Source organism: Rana temporaria, chromosome 13 (genome assembly GCF_905171775.1).
Source record: "Rana temporaria chromosome 13, aRanTem1.1, whole genome shotgun sequence".
In the NCBI taxonomy this organism is placed as follows: domain Eukaryota; kingdom Metazoa; phylum Chordata; class Amphibia; order Anura; family Ranidae; genus Rana; species Rana temporaria.
Window position 1 is genome coordinate 86,531,606 of NC_053501.1, and position 24,817 is coordinate 86,556,422.

The 24,817-nt window shown below is 41.9% G+C and overlaps 1 long non-coding RNA gene across 1 annotated transcript; it reads left to right on the forward strand.

Moving 5' to 3' along the window:
* Nucleotides 1-22,857: 22,857 nt before the first annotated feature.
* LOC120920441 lies at nt 22,858-24,609 on the forward strand. The gene is made up of 3 exons (XR_005744715.1): nt 22,858-22,885; nt 22,979-23,107; nt 23,924-24,609. It is a non-coding gene; the product is annotated as an uncharacterized LOC120920441 (long non-coding RNA).
* The last annotated feature ends 208 nt before the right edge of the window (nt 24,610-24,817 follow it).

Consider the following 24,817-nt stretch of genomic DNA (forward strand, 5'->3'; position numbering starts at 1 on the left):
ACCAGTCCTTAGCAACCCTCCATTGCAACCAGTCCATAGCAACCAGTCCATATCAACCGTCCATAGCAAGCAGTCCAAAGCAACCGTCCAAGGAAACCAGTCCATAGCAACCAGTCCATAGCAACCCTCCATAGCAAAAATCCATAGCAACCAGTCCATACCAACCCTCCATAGCAACCAGTCCATAGCAACCCTCTATAGCAACCAGTCCATAGCAACCAGTGCATAGCAACCATCCAAAGCAACCAGTCCATAGCAACCAGTCCATATCAACCAGTTCATAGCAACCAGTCCATAGCAACCTTCCATAGCAACCAGTTCATAACAACCAATCCATAGCAACCAGTCCATAGCAACCCTCCATTGCAATAGTCCATAGCAACCAGTCCATTGCAACCCGTCCATAGCAACCCTCCATTGCAATAGTCCATAGCAACCAGTCCATAGCAACCAGTCCATAGCAACCCTCCATAGCAATCGTCCATAGCAACCAGTCCATAGCAACCCTTCATTGCATCCAGTCCATAGGAACCAGTCCATAGCAACCAGTCCTTAGCAACCCTCCATTGCAACCAGTCCATAGCAACCAGTCCATAGCAACCGTCCATAGCAACCAGTCCATAGCAACCGTCCAAGGCCACCAGTCCATAGCAACCATCCATAGCAACCAGTCCATACCAACCCTCCATAGCAACCAGTCCATAGCAACCCTCTAGAGCAACCAGTCCATAGCAACCAGTCCATAGCAACCAGTGCATAGCAACCATCCAAAGCAACCAGTCCATAGCAACCAGTCCATATCAACCAGTTCATAGCAACCAGTCCATAGCAACCAGTTCATAACAACCAATCCATAGCAACCAGTCCATAGCAACCCTCCATTGCAATAGTCTATAGCAACCAGTCCATAGCAACCAGTCCATAGCAACCCTCCATTGCATCCAGTCCATAGCAACCAGTCCATCGCAACCCTCCATTGCAATAGTCCATAGCAACCAGTCCCATAGAACCCAGTCCATAGCAACCCTCCATTGCATCCAGTCCATAGCAACCAGTCCATAGCAACGCTCCATGGCAACCAGTCCATAGCAACCAGACCATAGCAACCCTCCATAGCAACCATCCTGAAAAGGATTTTAAAAGCAATGTTTATATGCTGCTATTGTGTCACAAATTGCATTCAACATGTCATGTAATTTTGCTACTGCTATGGAATCAGTTCAGTCTGGTTAGTTGAGGTAAGTTGTTAACTTGCTGGACAAAAGTGTTTGCAGAATTAGATTAGCAAGAAAGGATAGGCAGTTATGATTTATTGTCCTATTGCTTTAGGAACACTGGTCATCAACCTTGTCCTGCAGGGCCCACTAACATGCCAGGTTTTATGTATTACCTTGGGGAAATGCAGTCTAGAATACTGCAGTCACTGAGCAGCAAATGATATCACCTGTGATGTATTTCAGTTATCTTGCAAACGTGGCCTGTTAGTGGGCCCTGCAGGACAATGTTGATGACCACTGCCTTAGGACATTCCCATTGCCCAATAGAGCTGATTCAGCAATTTCAACTACTTGCAAGGCATTCCATTTTTTTTGTCACATGCGAATGGCTCTCCTTTAACAGAATCATAATTTAAATCTGTTCTTAAAAAATGTTTATGGTACAGGATATGCAGCTGCTACATAGGGAGTGAATCAGGATGTAGATGTAAATAATAAATAAATATAAAATAAATAAAAAATAAATAATAAATAAATAAATAATAAATAAAAAATAAAATAAATGATAAATAATAAAATATAAAATACATAAATAAATAAATAATACATAAATAAAATATAAAATATAGGTATATTGGTACCTACCAGCTCAAACCCCACATTTATATGCCAACCAGTTTCAGGGTGTGTGGCTGTTATAGACTATAACTCATGTAGCTTTACTTTCCCCTGGATGAGAGACACAGTTCTCCTGTGTCCCCTGTGAGGACACCACCGCTTTGCCCTTAGTAGGAAGAGCTCTCTCCATCAACAATGGACAGACAATCACTATTGGACCTCACAGGGACACCTTTTCCTTCATGCTAGTCCCAGTCATTCTTCCAAGCAGAGGATGAGATAACACCTGCCTGCCTGCCTCTCTGGCTCTAAAACTGAAAAAATGGACCACACTGCCTGCTTTCCACCTGACAGCGCTGAAGAGTCTTCACAACAGAAGGTAATGATTCTAATTTCATATGTGCTTTCTTTATTGCTTTAATTGTGTGTTTATTCCTGTCTTCGCTTTGTAATAATGCTGTTGTTACAGCTAGCAGTACATTGTCATTTAATCACTTCCTTACCGGGCCTATTCTGGCACTCCTCTTCTACATGCAAAAATCATATTTTTTTTGCTAGAAAATTAGTCAGAGCCCCCAAACACTATATATATGTTTTTTTAGCAGACACCATAGGGAATAAAATGGCAGCCATTGCAACTTTTTATCTCGCACAGTATTTGCGCAATATTTTTTCAAATGCCTTTTGTTGGGGAAAAAAAACTGTTTCATGAATTAAAAAATAACACAACATTAAAGTTAGCCCAATTTTATTGCATAATGTGAAAAATGTTACGCCAAGTAAATAGATACCCAACATGTCACCCTTCAAAATTGCACACGCTCGTGGAATGGCGCCAAACTTCAGTACTTCAGTACTTAACCTCTTGACCACCGCCCCATGTCAAAAAGACGTCCTCCTTTTTAAAGTTGAATATCTCGATAACGGCAGCAGCTGCTGCCACAACCGAGATATTCATCTTTTCAGGGGGCGGTGGTGTACACGATAACGGCGGTCTCCGCGGCGGATTCGCCGCGAGATCGCCGTTATCGGTGGCGGGAGAGGGGCCCCCCCCCTCCCGCCGCTCTCCCGCGCCCTCCGCCGCTTACCGGAGCCGTCGGTAGCGGCGGAGGGGATCGGATGTGTCCGGCAGCTGAGCGGGGACGGGACTGAAGGAGAAATCTCCTTCACCCGTCCTCATAGCTCTGCTGGGCGGAAGTGACGTCAAAACGTCAGTCCCGCCCAGCCTCTTAAAGAAACATTTTTTTTTTTGTCATTTGAAAAAATGACATTTTTTTTTTTTTATTTTTTTTTTTACATTTAAGTCTAATTATGAGATCTGAGGTCTTTTTGACCCCAGATCTCATATTTAAGAGGACCTGTCATGCTTTTTTCTATTACAAGGGATGTTTACATTCCTTGTAATAGGAATAAAAGTGATCAATTTTTTTTTTTTTTTTTTTCAGTGTAAAAAATTCTAAAACTAAATAAAAATAAATAAGAAAACCAAAAAAAATTTTTTTAAAGCGCCCCGTCCCGACGAGCTCGCGCACAGAAGCAAACGCATACACGAGTAGCGCCCGCATATGAAAACGGTATTCAAACCACACAAGTGAGGTATCGCCGCGATCGTTAGAGTGAGAGCAATAATTCTAGCCCTAGACCTACTCTGCAACTCAAAAAATGCAACCTGTAGAATTTTTTAAACGTCGCCTATCGAGATTTTTAAGGGTAAAAGTTTGACGCCATGCCACGAGCGGGCGCAATTTTTAAGCGTGACATGTTGGGTATCATTTTACTCGGCGTAACATTATCTTTCACAATATATAAAAAAATTGGGCAAAATGTATTGTTGTCTTATTTTTTAATTAAAAAAAGTGATTTTTATCCAAAAAAAGTGCGCTTGTAAGACCACTGCGCAAATACGGTGTGACAAAAAGTATTGCAATGACTGCCATTTTATTCCCTAGGATGTCTGCTAAAAAAAAATATATAATGTTTGGGGGTTCTGATTAATTTTCTAGCAAAAAAATTGTGATTTTCACATGAAGGAGAGAAGTGCCAGAATTTACCTGGTGGGCAAGTGGTTAATAATCCTCATGGGCGACGCTTTATTTTTATTTTTTTACTGGTTACTTGTTTTGAGTTACAGAGTAGTCTAGGGCTAGAATTCTATTATTGTTAATTTTACTTTAAACTTTTTACTTTGACACTTAGAAATAAAAGTGATAATTTTTTTTATTATAAGGAATGTAAACATCCCTTGTAATAGGAATATGTATGGTAGGTCCTCTTTACAGTGAGATATGGCTTTCCAGCCAAGGTGGCGTCGTTTTTTTTAATGCAAAGGCCAGGCGTGAAGTCATAATATCGTGCCCGGCCTCCGAATGATCATAGAGACTCCGGCATCCGGGTCTGGCAGATGTGTTCCCCGACTCACCGCTCACCGGAGGGTGGCGGGAGGGGGGACGTCCCCTTTTGCCACCTGTAAGAATGATCAAGCAGCGGAATAGCCGCTATGATCATTCTTACGGTGCACAGAATCGCCGGCTCTAAAAGACGATATCTGAATAATGCCTGTAGCTGCAAATAAATAAATAAATAATAAATAAATAAAAAATAAATAAATATTAAATAATAAATCATAAATAAAATAAATAAATAAAAAAAAAATGATAAATAAATTAATAATAATAATAAATAAATATTAAATAATAAATAAATAATCAATAATAAATAAATAAATAAATAAATAAATAATAAATAATAAATAATAAATAAATAATAAATAAAAAAATAAATACATAAATAAAAAATAAATAAATATTAAATAATAAATAAAAAATTAATAAATAATAAATAATAAAATATGAAAACAAAATAATAAAAAAATAATAAATAAAAATAATAAAATAATAAAATAAATAAAAAATACATAATAAAAAAATAAATAAATAGCAAATAATAAATAATAAATAAATAAATAAATAAATAATAAATAAATAAATATTAAATAAATAAAAAATAAATGATAAATAAATAAGTAATAATAATAAATAAATAAATAATCAATAATAAATAAATAAATAATATATAATAAAAAAAAAGAATAAATAATAAAATAAATAATAAATAAATAAATAATAAAAAATAAATCATAGCAACCCTCCATTGCAACCATCCATAGCAACCAGTCCATAGCAACCCGTCCATAGCAACCATCAATAGCAACCAGTCCATAGCAACCAGTCCATAGCAACCAGTCCATAGCAACCCGTCCATTGCAACCATCCATAGCAACCAGTCCATAGCAACCCTTTATAGCAACCAGTCCATTGCAACTGTCCATAGCAACCAGTCCATAGCAACCAGTCTATTGCAACCATCCATAGCAACCAGTCCATAGAGACCCTTCATAGCAACCAGTCCATAGCAACCTGTCCATAGATACCCGTCCATAGCAACAAATCCATAGAAACCATCCAAAGCAACCAGTCCATAGCAACCAGTCCATAGCAACCCGTCCATAGCAACCCGTTCATAGCAACCAGTCCATTTTAACCAGTCCATAGCAACCGTCCATAGAAACCAGTCCATAGCAACCCTCTATAGCAACCAGTCCATAGCAACCAGTCCATAGCAACCAGTCCATAGCAATCCGTCCATATCAACCAGTCCATAGCAACCAGTCCATAGCAACCTGTCCATAGCAACCAGTCCATATTAACCAGTCAATAGCAATCCAGACCATAGCAACCGTCCATAGCAACCAGTCCATAGCAACCAGTCCATAGCAACCAGTCCATAGCAAACATTTCATAGCAACCATCCATAGCAACCAGTCCATCGCAACAGTCTATAGCAACCAGTCCATAGCAACCAGTCCATAGCAACCCTCCATAGCAACTAGTCCATAGCAACCCGTCCATAGCAACCCATTCATAGCAACCAGTCCATAGCAACCTTCCATAGCAACCAGTCCATAGCAACCAGTCCATAGCAATCCTCCATAGCAACCAGTCCATAGCAACCTGTCCATAGCAGTCCATAGCAACCAGTCCATAGCAACCCTCCATAGCAACCAGTCCATAGCAACCCGTCCATAGCAACCCGTCCATAGCAACCAGTCCATAGCAACCAGTCCATAGCAAACGTCCATAGCAACCCTCTATAGCAACCAGTCCATAGCAACCAGTCAATAGCAACCCTCTATAGCAACCAGTCCATAGCAACCAATTCATAGCAACCAGTTAATAGCAACCCGTCCATAGCAACCAGTCCATATTAACCAGTCCATAGCAATCCAGACCATAGCAACCGTCCATAGCAACCGGTCCATAGCAACCGGTCCATAGCAACCGGTCCATAGCAACCCTCCATAGCAACGGTCCATAGCGACCAGTCCATAGCAACCAGTCCATAGCAACCAGTCCATAGCAACCCTCCATAGCAACCAGTCAATAGCAACCCGTCCATAGCAACCAGTCCATAGCAACCAGTCAATAGCAACCCGTCCATAGCAACCCGTCCATAGCAACCAGTCCATAGCAATCCAGACCATAGCAACCGTCCATAGCAACCAGTCTATAGCAACCAGTCCATAGCAACCGTCCATAGCAACCCTCCATAGCATCCAGTTCATAGCAAGCAGTCCATAGCAACCCTCCATAGCATTCAGTCCATAGCAACCTATCCATAGCAACCAGTCCATAGCAACCAGTCCATAGCAACCAGTCAATAGCAACCCTCTATAGCAACCAGTCCATAGCAACCAATCCATAGCAACCAGTTAATAGCAACACGTCCATAGCAACCAGTCCATATTAACCAGTCCATAGCAATCCAGACCATAGCAACCGGTCCATAGCAACCGGTCCATAGCAACCGGTCCATAGCAACCCTCCATAGCAACGGTCCATAGCAACCAGTCCATAGCAACCAGTCCATAGCAACCAGTCAATAGCAACCCGTCCATAGCAACCCGTCCATAGCAACCAGTCCATAGCAATCCAGACCATAGCAACCGTCCATAGCAACCAGTCTATAGCAACCAGTCCATAGCAACCGTCCATAGCAACCCTCCATAGCATCCAGTCCATAGCAAGCAGTCCATAGCAACCCTCCATAGCAACCAGTCCATAGCAACCTATCCATAGCAACCAGTCCATAGCAACCAGTCCATAGCAACCAGTCAATAGCAACCCTCTAAAGCAACCAGTCCATAGCAACCAATCCATAGCAACCAGTCAATAGCAACCCGTCCATAGCAACCTGTCCATATTAACCAGACCATAGCAATCCAGACCATAGCAACCATCCATAGCAACCGGTCCATAGCAACCCTCCATAGCAACGGTCCATAGCAACCAGTCCATAGCAACCAGTCCATTCCAACCCTCCATAGCAACCAGTCAATAGCAACCCTCTATAGCAACCAGTCCATAGCAACCAGTCCATAGCAACCAGTCAATAGCAACCCGTCCATAGCAACCCGTCCATAGCAACCAGTCCATAGCAATCCAGACCATAGCAACCATCCATAGCAACCAGTCCATAGCAACCGGTCCATAGCAACCCTCCATAGCAACGGTCCATAGCAACCAGTCCATAGCAACCAGTCCATAGCAACCAGTCAATAGCAACCAGTCCATAGAAACCATCCAAAGCAACCAGTCCATAGCAACCAGTCCATATTAACCACACCATAGCAATCCAGACCATAGCAACCATCCATAGCAACCGGTCCATAGCAACCCTCCATAGCAACGGTCCATAGCAACCAGTCCATAGCAACCAGTCCATTCCAACCCTCCATAGCAACCAGTCAATAGCAACCCTCTATAGCAACCAGTCCATAGCAACCAGTCCATAGCAACCAGTCAATAGCAACCCGTCCATAGCAACCCGTCCATAGCAACCAGTCCATAGCAATCCAGACCATAGCAACCGTCCATAGCAACCAGTCCATAGCAACCGGTCCATAGCAACCCTCCATAGCAACGGTCCATAGCAACCAGTCCATAGCAACCAGTCCATAGCAACCAGTCAATAGCAACCAGTCCATAGAAACCATCCAAAGCAACCAGTCCATAGCAACCAGTCCATACAAACCCTCCATAGCAACCAGTCCATAGAAACCATCCAAAGCAACCCTCCATAGCAACACACAACCAGAAAATATGCAACAAATGCCAATTGCCAATTGGCAACAAATGCCAATTTTAACTTGAAGAAGCAATACATCACCAGAAGATAAGCAACCGGTCCATAGCAACCCTCCATAGCAATGGTCCATAGCAACCAGTCCATAGCAACCAGTCCATATTAACCAGTCAATAGCATCCCAGACCATAGCAACCGTCCATAGCAACCAGTCCATAGCAACCAGTCCATAGCAACCCATTCATAGCAACCCGTCCATAGCAAACAGTCCATAGCAAACATTTCATAGCAACCATCCATAGCAACCAGTCCATCGCAACAGTCTATAGCAACCAGTCCATAGCAACCAGTCCATAGCAACCCTCCATAGCAACCCGTCCATAGCAACCCATTCATAGCAACCAGTCCATAGCAACCTTCCATAGCAACCAGTCCATAGCAACCAGTCCATAGCAATCCTCCATAGCAACCAGTCCATAGCAACCTGTCCATAGCAGTCCATAGCAATCAGTCCATAGCAACCCTCCATAGCAACCCATCCATAGCAACCAGTCCATAGCAAACGTCCATAGCAACCCTCCATAGCAACCAGTCCATAGCAACCAGTCAATAGCAACCCTCTATAGCAACCAGTCCATAGCAACCAATCCATATCAACCAGTCAATAGCAACCCGTCCATAGCAACCAGTCCATATTAACCAGTCCATAGCAATCCAGACCATAGCAACCGTCCATAGCAACCAGTTAATAGCAACCCGTCCATAGCAACCCGTCCATAGCAACCAGTCCATAGCAATCCAGACCATAGCAACTGTCCATAGCAACCAGTCCATAGCAACCGGTCCATAGCAACCCTCCATAGCAACGGTCCATAGCAACCAGTCCATAGCAACCAGTCCATAGCAACCCTCCATAGCAACCAGTCAATAGCAACCAGTCCATAGAAACCATCCAAAGCAACCAGTCCATAGCAACCAGTCCATACAAACCCTCCATAGCAACCAGTCCATAGAAACCATCCAAAGCAACCCTCCATAGCAACACACAACCAGAGAATATGCAACAAATGTCAATTTTAACTTGAAGAAGCAATACATCACCAGAAGATATGCGACAAATGCCGATTTCAACTTGAAGCAGAAGCAATACATCACCAGGAAATACCATAATTGATCCTGCTTTCAGAAAACGTCACTTGCAACATTAAATGAGTTACATGAAAATGAAGCAGCAGATTAACTCATAACCCATGAGATGCAATGTGCCTTCAAAATAAGAATGAAATACAGACTTGTGTCATGCGGGAATGCAGTTAACCAGTGGACAACAGCTACATCCACTTGCCATGAATGCATTAAAGCTTGGTCAATTTTTGTGTGCGCGATGTGTCATCGCACCCTTTTCCACAGCAATTACAAGAAGAATCTACACATTGTTGCTTCCTGTTTGACAGGGAAATATGTCAATGTGTGCAACAATCACTGTCAAGGCCCTGAACAATGCACTGTACCAGATGAAAGGACCAAAGAATGGATTTGTCACAACTGTGATTCACATTTAAAAGCAGGACACAAATCATCCATCGCTGTGACTAACAACATGGAGCTGGCGCCCATTCCTTCAGAGCTCTGCGATTTGAATGTGCTGGAAAAACAACTTTTGGCCAAAATACTGCCATTTTCCAAGATCATCACACTTCCCAAAGGTCGACAGGCAGCTAAACACGGCGCTGTAGTGTATGTGCCATCCGAGGTGGAAACCACGGTCAATACTCTACCAAGATCGCACAGCACATCCCAGTTACACAGAGTGAAGCTGGAAAGACGTCTGACTTACAAAGGCCACCAGCTGTGCCACAATGTCAACATGAGAAATGTAGTAGCAGGTCTTTCAAAACTCATTGACACACACCCCGACTACAGTGACATTTCAATCAGAGTGGATGAGACAATCTCTGATGATAATAATGATGATGATGATGATGATGATGATAATAATAATGATGGGTTGAAACTCGACAGTTGTGATGAAACTGAAATGATGGAGATACTTGAACGCATCGAAAATTGTGATCCATCAGAGGTACAGTTTGCATGTTTACCGGCTGCTTTTGAGCAACAGAAAGGCCATGACCAACACAACCTCCCAATGCAGAGGATGAGAAGGATGCACTAAGACCTGGAATTGGCCGAGACAGCTGTTTGCAGCCATCTGACCAAGGAAGCACTGTGATGGAATATTCAGCATTGCACCTGCACAAGTTAACACACCTGTGAGCTTCTTTAAAGTTCCTAGGCTTGAGGCAATGACTTTCCCTGTTCAGTTCCCTACTGGACAGAATACATTGGACCAGGCTACACAAGTCAAACTGTCCCCGAGCATGTATTTCAATGCAAGGCTTTTTTGTGTTGATACTCGTTTTGCAAGAGACACAAGCTACCTCTTCTTTGCGCAGTCTTTCACAGAAACACATATGGCCAAAAGCAGCATGTCCATCCAGTTAAGGAAAGGAACACCCAATACCAGGGGTGGGCCGAAAAAATCCAACAAGTTTAAGAGGTTGGTGCGAAACCGAAATGACACAATGTTCATGCAACCACTGAGAGGGGACTCCAGGTTACTGGGATAAAAATCGGAAGAATTTACTAGCCATGGTCAGACAATTGGGTAAGCTGACATTTTTTCTTACCTTCTCTGCGGCAGAATTCAGATGGCCAGAGGTATTTGAATAATAATCAAAAAGTGCAGCTTGAAGACATGTCACAGCTACTTGCACAGTGTGATATGACTTTGAATCAGTACTACTCGTACAGTGAGGCAATGACCTCCTCAAGCGTGATTCTAATGAAGCGTGATGTCAAGGACTGCTGGGTTGAACAACTACAATCCACATTTGCTAACGGAGTATACACGTCACAAACATTGCGCTTACTGTGAAGGCCCCACAAATGTGTCCTGATTTCCTACGGAAAATGTACAGAAACCTTAAGCGGACACAAGCTCAGACATTCTACTTAATTTGTGACTGGTGCACTAAACGTGTGCGTGGCCTAAATCCTGGTGGCGCGGAGACAGGCAAATCACAAAGCAACAAAGATATTCTCTAAACTTACCAGACTACGTGAGGAAGCAGACATATCCATGCCAAGTGTTTTATTAACTGCATTTACAGGAGCTTTAAACCTTTCAGGCAAGACTTTGCATTCTCTGCTGAAGTTGCCAAGTAGCTTGAAGCCACCCACCAAGGACTCGGAAATCTCATAGATCATTGTAATTGACGAGGTGTCAAAGATTTCAAAGCCCCTGTTTGCCTTCATCAACTGGAGATTACAGCATATCAAAGGCAGTAAGAAAACTTTTGGTGGTATGGTAGGAGCAGTAGGAGACTTTTACCAGGTCCCCCCGCTGGGAAAATTAAGCCACTCTGCGTGTTTGAGGAAAATACCAATGACGTCTAGAAACACTACTTTTAGATGATCACGCTGACAGAGATCATGTGACAGGATTTCATTTGTTGAGCTTTTGAATAGAATCAGAGTCTAGCAGAAGACTGACACCTTAAGCAATGATGACAAAGCTCTGCTTGCTCAGGCTTTGACCGGTCCAACCCACTGCCTATGTGCTGCACATCTTTGCCACCAACAAAGAGGTTAACAAACATAATGCCGCAACTGTGTCTGTTCTCCATTCAAACGTCACCAACATAGATGCAGACGTTTACAGAAAATACCCTAAAACAGGAGTGATGCTGAGGCAACACCAACCTTTCAAAGGACACAAAGACAATCTGATTGACACACTGCAAGCAGCTGAAGGTGCACGTATCATGATAACAAGAAACATTGATGTTGGATGACGGGCTTGTTACAGGACATTTGGCAAGATTGCAAGAATAATTCTCCAGACTGAGAATGGCTGCTACTACGGTAAACAAGATTGGGCTTGTGCTTGACAATCCAAATGCAGGACAGAGATACCGTAACGTAACTTGTCGTCTTGTGATGCTGACAACTTGGTGTACATAGAAAGGGTAGAGGAAAACCTAAGACATAAAGGAGTTGTTCGCAGGCAGTTCCTCCTGAAGTTGCTTTTTGCATGTACAATTCATAAGTGTCAGGGGATGTCGATACAGTCTGCAGTGGTCTCATTGAAACGGGTCTTCCAACCTGGGAATGGCCTATGTTTCTCTGAGAAGAACGACTACACTGTAAGGACTGCACATAACCGACTTTGATTAGAAGAATTTCTTTGCTGATCCCGAAATCACAGCCTCCCTTGACTCAATGAAGAATGCATCACTGGAAAGTGTTATGTCTCTCGTAAAGTTACTTCTGCATACTGGCATAATCTGTCAGCAACCATCCATAGAAACCAATCCATAGCAACCAGTCCATAGCAACCCTCCATAGCATCCAGTCCATAGCAAGCAGTCCATAGCAACCCTCCATAGCAACCAGTCCATAGCAACCTATCCATAGCAACAAGTCCATAGCAACCAGTCCATAGCAACCAGTCAATAGCAACCCTCCATAGCAACCAGTCCATATCAACCCTCCATAGCAACCAGTCCATAGCAACCCTTCATGGCAACCAGTCCATAGCAACCGTCCATAGCAACCATCCAAAGCAACCAGTCCATAGCAACCAGTCCATATCAACCATCCAAAGCAATCAGTCTACAGCAACCAGTCCATATCACCCAATCCATAGCAACCAGTCCATAGCAACCAGTCCATAGCAAACAGTCCATAGCAACCGTTCGTAGCAACCCTCCATATAAATCGTCCATAGAAACCAGTCCATAGCAACCAGTCCATAGAAACCCTCCATTGCATCCAGTCCATAGCAACCAGTCCATAGCAACCAGACCATAGCAACCCTCCATAGCAACTGTCCATAGCAACCAGTCCATAGCAATCATCCATAGCAACCAGTCCATAGCAACCCTCCATAGCAACCAGTCCATAGCAACCAGTCCATAGCAACCAGACCAAAGCAACCCTCTATAGCAACCAGTCCATAGCAACCAGTCCATAGCAACCATCCATAGCAACCATCTAAGCAACCAGACCATAACAACCAGTCCATAGCAACCAACCATCCATAGCAACCAGTCCATAGCAACCCTCTATAGCAACCATTCCATAGCAACCAGTCCATAGCAACTGTCCATAGCAACCATCCAAAGCAACCAGTTCATAGCAACCCTCCATAGCAACCAGTCCATAGCAACCAGTCCATAGCAACCCTCTATAGCAACCATCCATAGCAACCAGTCTTTATCAACCCTCCATAGCAACCAGTCCATAGCAACCGTCCATAGCAACCTGTCCATAGCAACCATCCAAAGCAGCCAATCCATAGCAACAATTCCATAGCAACCCGTCCATAGCAACCCTCCATAGCAACCCGTTAATAGGAACCAGTCCATAGCAACCCTCCATAGCAACCAGTCCATAGCAACAGTCCATAGCAACAGTCCATAGCAACCAGTCCATAGAAACCATCCACTGCAACCATCCATAGCAACAATTCCATAGCAACCAGTCCATAGCAACCGTCCAAAGCAACCAGTCCATAGCAACCCTCCATAGAAACCAGTCCATAGCAACCAATCCATAGCAACCAGTCCATAGCAACCGTCCAAAGCAACCAGTCCATAGCAACCAGTCCATAGCAACCAGTCCATAGCAACCCTCCATAGCAACCAGTCCATAGCAACAGTCCATAGCAACCAGTCCATAGCAACCCGTCCACTGCAACCATCCATAGCAACAATTCCATAGCAACCCGTCCATAGCAACCCTCCATAGCAACCCGTTAATAGGAACCAGTCCATAGCAACCCTCCATAGCAACCAGTCCATAGCAACAGTCCATAGCAACCAGTCCATAGAAACCATCCACTGCAACCATCCATAGCAACAATTCCATAGCAACCAGTCCATAGCAACCGTCCAAAGCAACCAGTCCATAGCAACCCTCCATAGAAACCAGTCCATAGCAACCAATCCATAGCAACCAGTCCATAGCAACCGTCCAAAGCAACCAGTCCATAGCAACCAGTCCATAGCAACCAGTCCATAGCAACCCTCCATAGCAACCAGTCCATAGCAACAGTCCATAGCAACCAGTCCATAGCAACCCGTCCACTGCAACCATCCATAGCAACCAGTCCATAGCAACCCGTCCATAATAACCATCCACTGCAACCATCCATAGCAACAATTCCATAGCAACCCGTCCATAGCAACCCGTTCATAGCAACCAGTCCATAGCAACCGTCCATAGCACCCAGTCCATAGCAACCCTCCATAGCAACCATCCATAGCAACCAGTCCATATCAACCATCCAAAGCAACCAGTCCATAGCAACCAGTGCATAGCAACCATCCAAAGCAACGAGTCCATAGCAACCAAACCATATCAACCAGTTCATAGCAACCAGTCCATAGCAACCCTCCATAGCAACCAGTCCATAGCAACCAGTCCATAGCAACCCTTCATTGCATCCAGTTCATAGGAACCAGTCCATAGCAACAAGTCCTTAGCAACCCTCCATTGCAACCAGTCCATAACAACCTTCCATAGCAACCAGTCCATAGCAACCGTCCAAGGCAACCAGTCCATAGCAACCAGTCCATAGCAATTCTCCATAGCAACCATCCATAGCAACCAGTCCATATCAACCCTCCATAGCAACCAGTCCATAGCAACCCTCTATAGCAACCAGTCCATAGCAACCAGTCCATAGCAACCATCCAAAGCAACCAGTCCATAGCAACCAGTCCATATCAACCAGTTCATAGCAACCAGTCCATAGCAACCAGTTCATAACAACCAATCCATAGCAACCAGTCCATAGCAACCCTCCATTGCAATAGTCTATAGCAACCAGTCCATAGCAACCAGTCCATAGCAACCCTCCATTGCATCCAGTCCATAGCAACCAGTCCATCGCAACCCTCCATTGCAATAGTCCATAGCAACCAGTCCATAGAACCCAGTCCATAGCAACCCTCCATTGCATCCAGTCCATAGCAACCAGTCCATAGCAACCTTCCATGGCAACCAGTCCATAGCAACCAGACCATAGCAACTCTCCATAGCAACCATCCTGAAAAGGATTTTAAAAGCAATGTTTATATGCTGCTATTGTGTCACAAATTGCATTCAACATGTCATGTAATTTTGCTACTGCTATGGAATCAGTTCAGTCTGGTTAGTTGAGGTAAGTTGTTAACTTGCTGGACAAAAGTGTTTGCAGAATTAGATTAGCAAGAAAGGATAGGCAGTTATGATTTATTGTCCTATTGCCTTAGGAACAGTGGTCATCAACCTTGTCCTGCAGGGCCCACTAACATGCCAGGTTTTATGTATTACCTTGGGAGAAATGCAGTCTACAATACTGCAGTCACTGAGCAGCAAATGATATCACCTGTGATGTATTTCAGTTATCTTGCAAACGTGGCCTGTTAGTGGGCCCTGCAGGACAATGTTGATGACCACTGCCTTAGGACATTCCCATTGCCCAATAGAGCTGATTCAGCAATTTCAACTATTTGCAAGGCATTCCCTTATTTTTGTCACATGCGAATGGCTCTCCTTTAACAGAATCATAATTTAAATCTGTTCTTAAAAAATGTTTATGGTACAGGATATGCAGCTGCTACATAGGGAGTGAATCAGGATGTAGATGTAAATAATAAATAAATAAAAAATAAAATATAAAATAAATACAAAATAAATAATAAATAAATAAATAATAAATAAAAAATAAAATAAATGATAAATAATAAAATATAAAATACATAAATAAATAAATAATAAATAAATAAAATATAAAATAAATATAAAATAAATAAATAAATAATAATAAATAATAAATAAATAAATAATAAATAATAAGATAATAAAATAAATAAAAAATAAATAAATAATAATAAATAAATAAATAGTAAATAATAAATAATAAATAAATATATAAAAAATAAATAATAAATAAATAATAAAAAATAATAATAAAATGAATAAATAATAAATAATAAATAAAAATAAATAAATAAACAATAAATAAATACAAAATAAAATAAATAATAAATAAAAAATAAATAATAAATAATAAATAAAAAATAAATAAATAATAAAATATAAAATATAAAATAAATACATAACTAAATACATAAATAATAAATAAATAAAAAATAAAAAATAAATAATAAATAAATAAAAAATAAAATATAATAAATAATAAAATAAATAAATAATAAATAATAAATAAATAATAAATAAATAAGAATAAATAATAAAATAATAAAATGAATAAATAATAAATAATAAATAAATAAAAAATAAATAATAAATAAAAAATAAATAATAAATAAAATAAATAATAAAATATAAAATATCAAATAAATACCTAAATAAATAATAAATAAAATATAAAATATAAAATAAATAATAAATAAATAAATAAATAAAAAATAAATAAATAATACATTTAATAAACTGTCTGGTATATTGGTACCTACCAGCTCAAACCCCACATTTATATGCCACCCAGTTTCAGGGTGGGTGGCTGTCATAGACTATAACTCATGTAGCTTTACTTTCCCCTGGATGAGAGACACAGTTCTCCTGTGTCCTCTGTGAGGACACCACCGCTTTGCCCTTAGTAGGAAGAGCTCTCTCCATCCACAATGGACAGACAATCACTATTGGACCTCACAGGGACACCTTTTCCTTCATGCTAGTCCCAGTCATTCTTCCAAGCAGAGGATGAGATAACACCTGCCTGCCTGCCTCACCTTCTCTCTGGCTCTAAAACTGAAAAAATGGACCACACTGCCTGCTTTCCACCTGACAGCGCTGAAGAGTCTTCACAACAGAAGGTAATGATTCTAATTTCATATGTGCTTTCTTTATTGCTTTAATTGTGTGTTTATTCCTGTCTTCGCTTTGTAATAATGCTGTTGTTACAGCTAGCAGTACATTGTCATTTAATAAATAAAAAGTGATTCAGCGCTGGAAAATAAATACAAATTAAACTAAATTGCAAGCCAGCACTGCAGATATAACTCAAAAAATATCTCAAAGTGAATACGTAGAAAATTAGTGCAGCGCAAATAAAACATTAAATAAAGCAATAAATCAATACATCAATTAAGTAGAGTCCATAAAGTGCAAAGTGATAAGGTGCTCCAAAAAACAATGGTGATATAAAGTGCAGAAATCTTCAACAGATCCGTGACCCACAGGACAGGATTATCCTCCACCAAGGCTAAAGGGTGGCCTCTCACCTCAATACTTCGACCTGTGGCTAGGTCAAAAGGCAAGAAGCAAATCCTCCAAAGATAAGTAATCAGCTTTACATGGGCTCAACTCCAAAGAATCCACCAGATGGAACCAGCGGGCAATAAGCAAGGCAACACTCTCCCATAAAGCATTTAAATGGACCGAAAAGGGAGTAAGAAAAACAATTCTAAGTGCTCACTGCTTAAAAACGTTTAATAAAGATAAAACATAAGGTATAAAACTCACATTGTCCTGCACTCATGAACCGAGTGCAGGTATAACAGCAAATTCCAGAGCGAAGCGTCCGGATCAATGTAAACAGCTTGTGAGGTCTCTGTGAGGCAAATGCGGGTGACGTCGACGTAGCTCCTCCCCCTCGTACGCGTTACGTCCCAAAGTGGGCGGGACTTCATCAGCGTGGGGCGGGGATCTCCGTGAACGTCCCGCAGCACAATATGTACCATGCGGTTGCCATAGCAACACTAACATGGGACTAATTAGCCAGCGCCATCTTGTGTCAACACAGCAGAACACAAGATAGAAGATAAAAATATCTTAAGGGCCAAAGATTATATTAAAATTAGCCTAAGGCTAGCGCCATCTAGTGCTTAGAGGAAAAACACCGGACAAAGGATAATAAATCCTAATGGACATCAGCCAGGCATTCAAAATTAAAAACAAAAATAAAAATAAATAACAACATAAATTAGACGTCAGCCGCCTTTACCTCATCCAGACCTCAAATATCACATAATCATCATATATAACTGCATTAGAATTTATACAATATCAAAGCAGTTAATAATTATATAGATAATTCAATAAAAATATATGGTAAAATTCTGATAAACATAAAATCCCCAATACATTTATCAACGGTTAGATATAAAACAGTTGAGATCGAACTCAACGTTCAATCCCAACGGCACAGAAACCTTCATCTCATAGATCCAATAGGATTCTCGTCAACTTAATTGTCGAATATAGTGACCCCCTCTCCAGTGTCTAGAGACCTTCTCTATACCCCAGAATTTGAGGCATTTGGGGTCCCTTTGATGATGGTCTCTAAAATGTTTAGATACACTGTGGGTCTTGATGCCACGTTTAATGTTGCTCACATGCTCGCCCACTCTCACGTGCAGCTCACGTGAGGTGCGCCCTATATACTGTAACCTACAGTCACACTCGAGCATATACACTACGCCCTCTGTTGCACAGGTGATTAGCTGCTTTATCGGATATTCTACGTGGGTTACATTGGAAGTAAAAGTTTTACGTTTTTTAATATTCCGTTTTGCATGTTTACATGTGGCACATCTGCCACAGGCATAAAACCCTGACAAGAAATTAAAGAGCCTGGGACGAGGAATGACAGGAGGGTCAGTGACTCCAGGGGCCAATCTATCTCTCAAAGACGGTGCTTTTTTATAGATAAACTGAGGCCGCTCAGGAAGCGCAGGACCAAGAATTGAATCTCCCCTTAATATCGGCCAATATTTGGCAACAATTTTTTCAAATGCTTTATGTTTGACATTGAAATCCAATAGCATCTTGAAATTTGTGTTCACTAGATCATCTTTGGGAGGGTTATCGTGTATCATCAGATTTCTATCTGCGGTCCTGACTTTCTCTATTTCTTGCTCTATCAAAGGTTTGGAGTATGACTTAGCAACAAACCTAGTGGCCAACTCGCGGGACTGCACCAGGAAATCAGACTCCCTGGTGCAGTTTCTTTGCAATCTTACAAATTGGCCACGAGGTATGTTACACAACCACAATCTGTGGTGGCAGCTATTTAATGGGATACATCCATTCCTATCCACCATCTTAAAGTGATTTTTTGTCACCAATCTAGATTCAGATTTGGATATCTCCAAGTCTAGAAAGGTCACCTGTTCCGTAGAAACGGTCCAGGTCAAGACTATACCCAACTGGTTGGAATTCAGCCTTATCATAAAGGCATTCAAAGATGGCATGTCACCTTCCCAGATAAGTACTATATCGTCTATATATCTACGATAGCAGCGGAGCTGGGATGGCATATCATGGAAGATCGCATCTCGCTCCCAGTGGGCCATAAAAAGGTTGGCCACACTGGGAGCGAAACGAGCCCCCATTGCGACTCCGCAACGCTGAAGAAAAAACTGCTTATCAAACCAAAAATAGTTTTTAAGTAAACAGAATTCCAAACTATCCAAAAGAAAACGAACATGCTCGGGATCCAGATCAGTGGAATCCAGAGCCCATGCAACTGATGCAAGGGCTGCATCGTGCCCTATAATGGTGTACAAAGACCCCACATCAGCTGTCACCAATATCGTTTCAGATGTACACGTGATTGAATTCAGAATTTGGATAATTTGCTTAGTATCTCGTAGATACGCAGGCAATTTGCAGACTAACGGCTGTAAAAAAAATGTCCAAATACTGCCCCAATCGTGAACTGACTGAATCGATCCCATTCACGATCGGGCGGCCTGGAGGCCGTTCTGCATTTTTATGCATTTTAGGCAAGAAATATATGATCGGTGTCCGGCAATAATAAGGGTCTAAATATGCAGCTTCCTTCTTATTAAGGATCCCAGATCCCTTACCTCTCTCAATCAAAATATGGAGATCATTTTTAAAATTCACCATTGGATCACCTCGCAGCAAGAGGTAAGTATCATGGTCACCAAGTAGCCTACCCATTTCCTCAAAATAATAGGTCTTACTAAGGACCACCAGCCCCCCCCCCCTTATCTGCGGGGCGTATAACAATCTTGTTGCGTTTTTCCAGAGAGGCAATACCCCTCTGTATACATTGTGAATCTTTTACTTTCTTAATTCGCAAACTATCAAGATCTTTACAGACCAAATTCCGAAACACATCCAAGTGTTTGGTATCGGTGTATTGGGGATTGAAAACAGATTTGTTTCTCAATGTAGAGTGATTAGAAGTTACAGCTATAGTATTCTTCATAACTGAATTTGACAAGAAATACTTCTTTAAGTTTAAATTTCTTATATACTTCTGTACACTTACATACGTTTCAAACTTATTAAGATTACGCACGGGAGCAAATTTTAAACCTTTATCTAACACTCTTATCTCATCCTCAGTAAGATCAACTCCACTAAGGTTGAAGATTCCAGTGCCGATCACGGCCTTGCTCTTTTGGACTCTTCTCCCCCCCCTGACTCCTCTTGATTTTTTCTTGGAAAAATGTGCATAGTAAAGGAAGGGGTCATAATAGAGGTGGAGGAAGTGTCCCTTCTGGAAGCTTCCCCCCCCCTTTGTCTACTTACAACTACTATGCACCATTGCAAAATTATTGGGATGGACCCCCACCCACCAATCAACAGCATTTTTTAGGGCAAGGGAGGACCCCATGGAGGGGCCCTCCACCCTTCCCACCAACTTGGACTGGAGACTGGAGGGAGCCCCCTCCGTTCCCATACCCTCCGCCACCGATTCAGCCTCCTCCAGGCCAATCCAGGCCCAAAAGAAAAAATCAAGAGGAGTCAGGGGGGGGAGAAGAGTCCAAAAGAGCAAGGCCGTGATCGGCACTGGAATCTTCAACCTTAGTGGAGTTGATCTTACTGAGGATGAGATAAGAGTGTTAGATAAAGGTTTAAAATTTGCTCCCGTGCGTAATCTTAATAAGTTTGAAACGTATGTAAAAAAGGTGTACATCAGTACCTTAGATGATGGCAATAAGGATCCTTCTGATCCCCTGCCACCTAAAAAACAAACAACAATACCAACCACTGATGAACTGGATCTGAATACATCAGGTCCTAGTGGCATACTCAATGGCACGATAACATCATTAACAGTATCAAAAGTCCATAAATCTTTAAACCCCTTACGGGGCCCCGGCTCTCCCCCACTAACCAGAAGTGGGAGGGGCCTGGACCCCTTTGTGGTACGGATGCTCTCCAACACTCAAATGTAATTAACCTGTCGTTACACATTTTGACAAACGCGGAAATTCAGGTACTTTCCCGAGGTTTAACATTCTGTCCGGAGGAGAATTTTAATCTTTTTGAGGTTATCACTGATGTACACCTTTTTGCCTGGAAATTCCTGCCCAAATTAATACACTCTAAAGTGGAAACCTGCTCAGATAGTATGGACGGGTCGGATCTGAGTATGCGGGAGTTTAAAGCTCTCCGGGATCTAACCCATCTTTATGAAGAAAGTAATTTTATTGATCTAACTGACCAACTTGACTTGGACACCTTACTCGAGGAGGTGGACAAGTCCAGTGTCAATCCACCTATTACTTTCAAGAAACCATCTCAAACATGCCCTCCTTTAAACATCAATGCTAATATATCTACTTTTGTAAAACAGACCATTAGGGATCTTATCAAACTACCCCTTTACAAACTAAAGCCGAGGAACCTGTCCTCCAGCGAAAATGAGGCATTGTCCGCTCTTGCGGACAATGCCTCATTTATAGTCAAACCCTCAGACAAAGGGGGTAACATTGTCCTCATGGACAATTGTGACTATATCACCATGTGTGAAACTATTTTGGCTAATACTAATTGGTACAAACAGATTTCTGTCTTGTCTATTCGCCAATACCTGGCTAATTTTTACACACTTGTGGATGTGACCTATGCTCTTTGTCCGCCGTTCGTTATCTGTCACCCTGTTATTTCATGCTTTTTTAGAATAATACTTTAATTAATTTGGAATATACCTGTAGTACACATGTACATAAGGACAAGTATGGGATGTCAATTATGTTTAGAATATACATGTATGTTGTGATAGGGTCACCAGTGTTTTTGTAATTATGTGTATTAAAATATGGAACTGTATATATTCTTAGGACTATATATGTGTTTGCTCTCATGTTTCTGAAATCTATTTATAAGTAATTCCTTTTTCCTGGAGTATTCCCTCTCCCCTTTTCCCTATGACATGTCTCTTTGTTTGGCTGGTCTTGGATGCTCCCCTCCTTTCCCCAGGTTGTGGCAGCTGCCACTCATGTGGGCATCCCGTCCACCGCCCAGCAGGGTGAGACAATAGCGCAATTCGTTGCGCTATAGCAATTCCCCACATGATGGCGACAGTGCACGGCCGCCGCGTGTGGGGAGCGCATTCTCCCCCTGCTGGTGGCATGTACGCACCGCCCTCACACCCAGTGGCGTGCAACGCGCGTGCGCGGCGGGTCCGCGCGCATGCGGTGACGTCACATCCTCACGTGGGATGGTGGGGGCGGCGGCTGTAAGCCGACGACGCTGGCGTGCGTACACGCCGAGGAGACCACCGCCGCCATGCACCTGGCTTTACCAGGTGCGTTTGTTTTGTTTTTTTTCGTTGCGCTATAGCAATTCCCCACATGATGGCGACATTTTTTTTTTTTTTTTGGGACCCTGACCCACCAGAGTGGGTGTGGAACGTTGTGCTTGATTAGGCAGAGGGGCGGATCGACCGCAGCCCCCTCAGGTGGTACTCGTTCTTTCCCCCCCCTCCCCTCTCCACAGGTGGTACTTGTTTCTTCATTCCCTACAATTAGGCCAGATGCACTCTATTTATTCTGGCCTTACCTGCTGGTTTGGAAGGATCTTGCTTGGTACTTCCAACTAGTAGCATATTGGTGGCCTCTATGCTATAGGTGAGTTTTATTTTTTACATCCTTTTTTTGGCCAAACTTTTTGGCTTCTCTGGTTTCATTCCAAAAATGACCCTTTTTACTCTTATATTTTAGAAGGAATCACCTTGTCTGCTTGCTGCTGCTATTTATATCCCAGCAGCTTTTGTATCTGACACCAGTGATCTCTGCTCAGGAAGTCTTCTAGTTTCTTTTAATTCACAACTGAATCTCTACAATTCAAAGGTAAAGCTCTCCCCCCCCCCCCCCCCACTCACCCTTATTCTTGATGCGTTTTTATCATCAGGTGTTTGTCATTCACTGTTTTATTTTGCCCAGCTGCCCTCACTTCAAAATATCCTGCATTTTCCGTTCCCCATGTGTCTTCACTTGTCTCCATTCCCATCCTTTTTGCTTTAGTGCAGAAAAAGAATTATATAAACTATTACCCCCCATTCTCCTCTTTCCCCAGTCCATTTCCCCACACCATTGCCTACTTTTCACTTCTTGTTTCTGTACCTTCACCCCTCACTTTTTCATTTTCCCTCCTTGTCCTTCTCATTTTCCTTTCTCCCGTCTTTGTTTTACATTTGTGTTTTCCTATCAGCTAATTCTCACTTCCGCATTCTTGCGGCTGATGCATGTTTATTTGTGCCTCCCTAGGTCATTCACTTCAACTACTCACCGTCATCTCCACTGTTTTTTCATTCCTTTTCACTACCTCTCACTTCTCCCCTCACTTCACTTCAATCTACTCCCATCACCCCCATTTCCTTCACTCCTCATTCTTTTCTTCCCTCTTACCCTCTTTTTTCTTTTTCCCTTTCCCTTTTATGTTTTTCTTCATAATCCTTTTGTCCTTGGGGAGACCCCTGTTTCCGTATTCTAGAGATTATTATCTTATCTTAGTACTCTTGAGCACTTCTTTTCATTATAGCCTGTGACGGTTATCTACATTCACCGTCACTTCTCACCTCCGAGCCCCAATAACTTTTTAATAACTCGTGCCACTACATATGTATGTAGACATCCAGAATATCAATTTTACTATTCTGTTTACAGGCTTCTTTATTAAACCTCCTCGTTCCACCGACGTTCCCCTACCCCTCCTGGTTTCTATATGGTCACTCCATCTTGGTCCCATAATTTTTGGGGGTGACCTCTTGTGGTGTTGAGCGGGGTGTTTCACAGTATGTGGACAGCTGTTTTTTCTGCCTGGGATGGAAGCTATCCTTATTAGACCGCCTGATACTGCCGCTTGGACTGCAGCACATCATTGAGACACATCATCAAGGTAAAGGAATTAATAATTAAAAACTAAAAATTAAAAATTAAAAAATGTATTTAAGATACTTTTGTTTGCAATGTTGCACACGAATTTGCTTAATTTTTTGACTTTTTGCTTTCATTACATCCTTTTGCACACTGCTCCTCTAGCCAAAGGGCTTTTTGTAAAACCAACAATGTATCTCTTATTACCTAAACTATGATCATGAGATGTTTAACCACTATATGTTCCTTTCCAGCCACACAAACTCTCTGAAGAAGACCTTCAAAGGTCGAAACGTTCGTTAGATTGTTTTTACTACAATGCACATTTTTGACTGTATAAACATTGTTTGTGTACTGCTTGTTATACATTTATGTAAACGCTGTTTGTGTACTTGATACAACTCATGCTTCATCCATTTATGCTACCCAATTTTTGTCCACTTTTTAATATGTGAATAAACACAACTTTTTTATTACATGGTATTACCTCTTTCCTTTTGAGCTGCGCAATAACCCCATTTGGGAAAATTATTTTCATCATTTTTATCGGGGTGAGCAGCCACATTCTCTCCACCATAGTGTCCTGTTTCTTTTCTAGGATAACGGGGGAAACACAGGGGGAGAAAATAAAACAACCCCTAAAAAAAACACACCACTAGTCCCCCCTCTCCCGTCTCCCCCCCC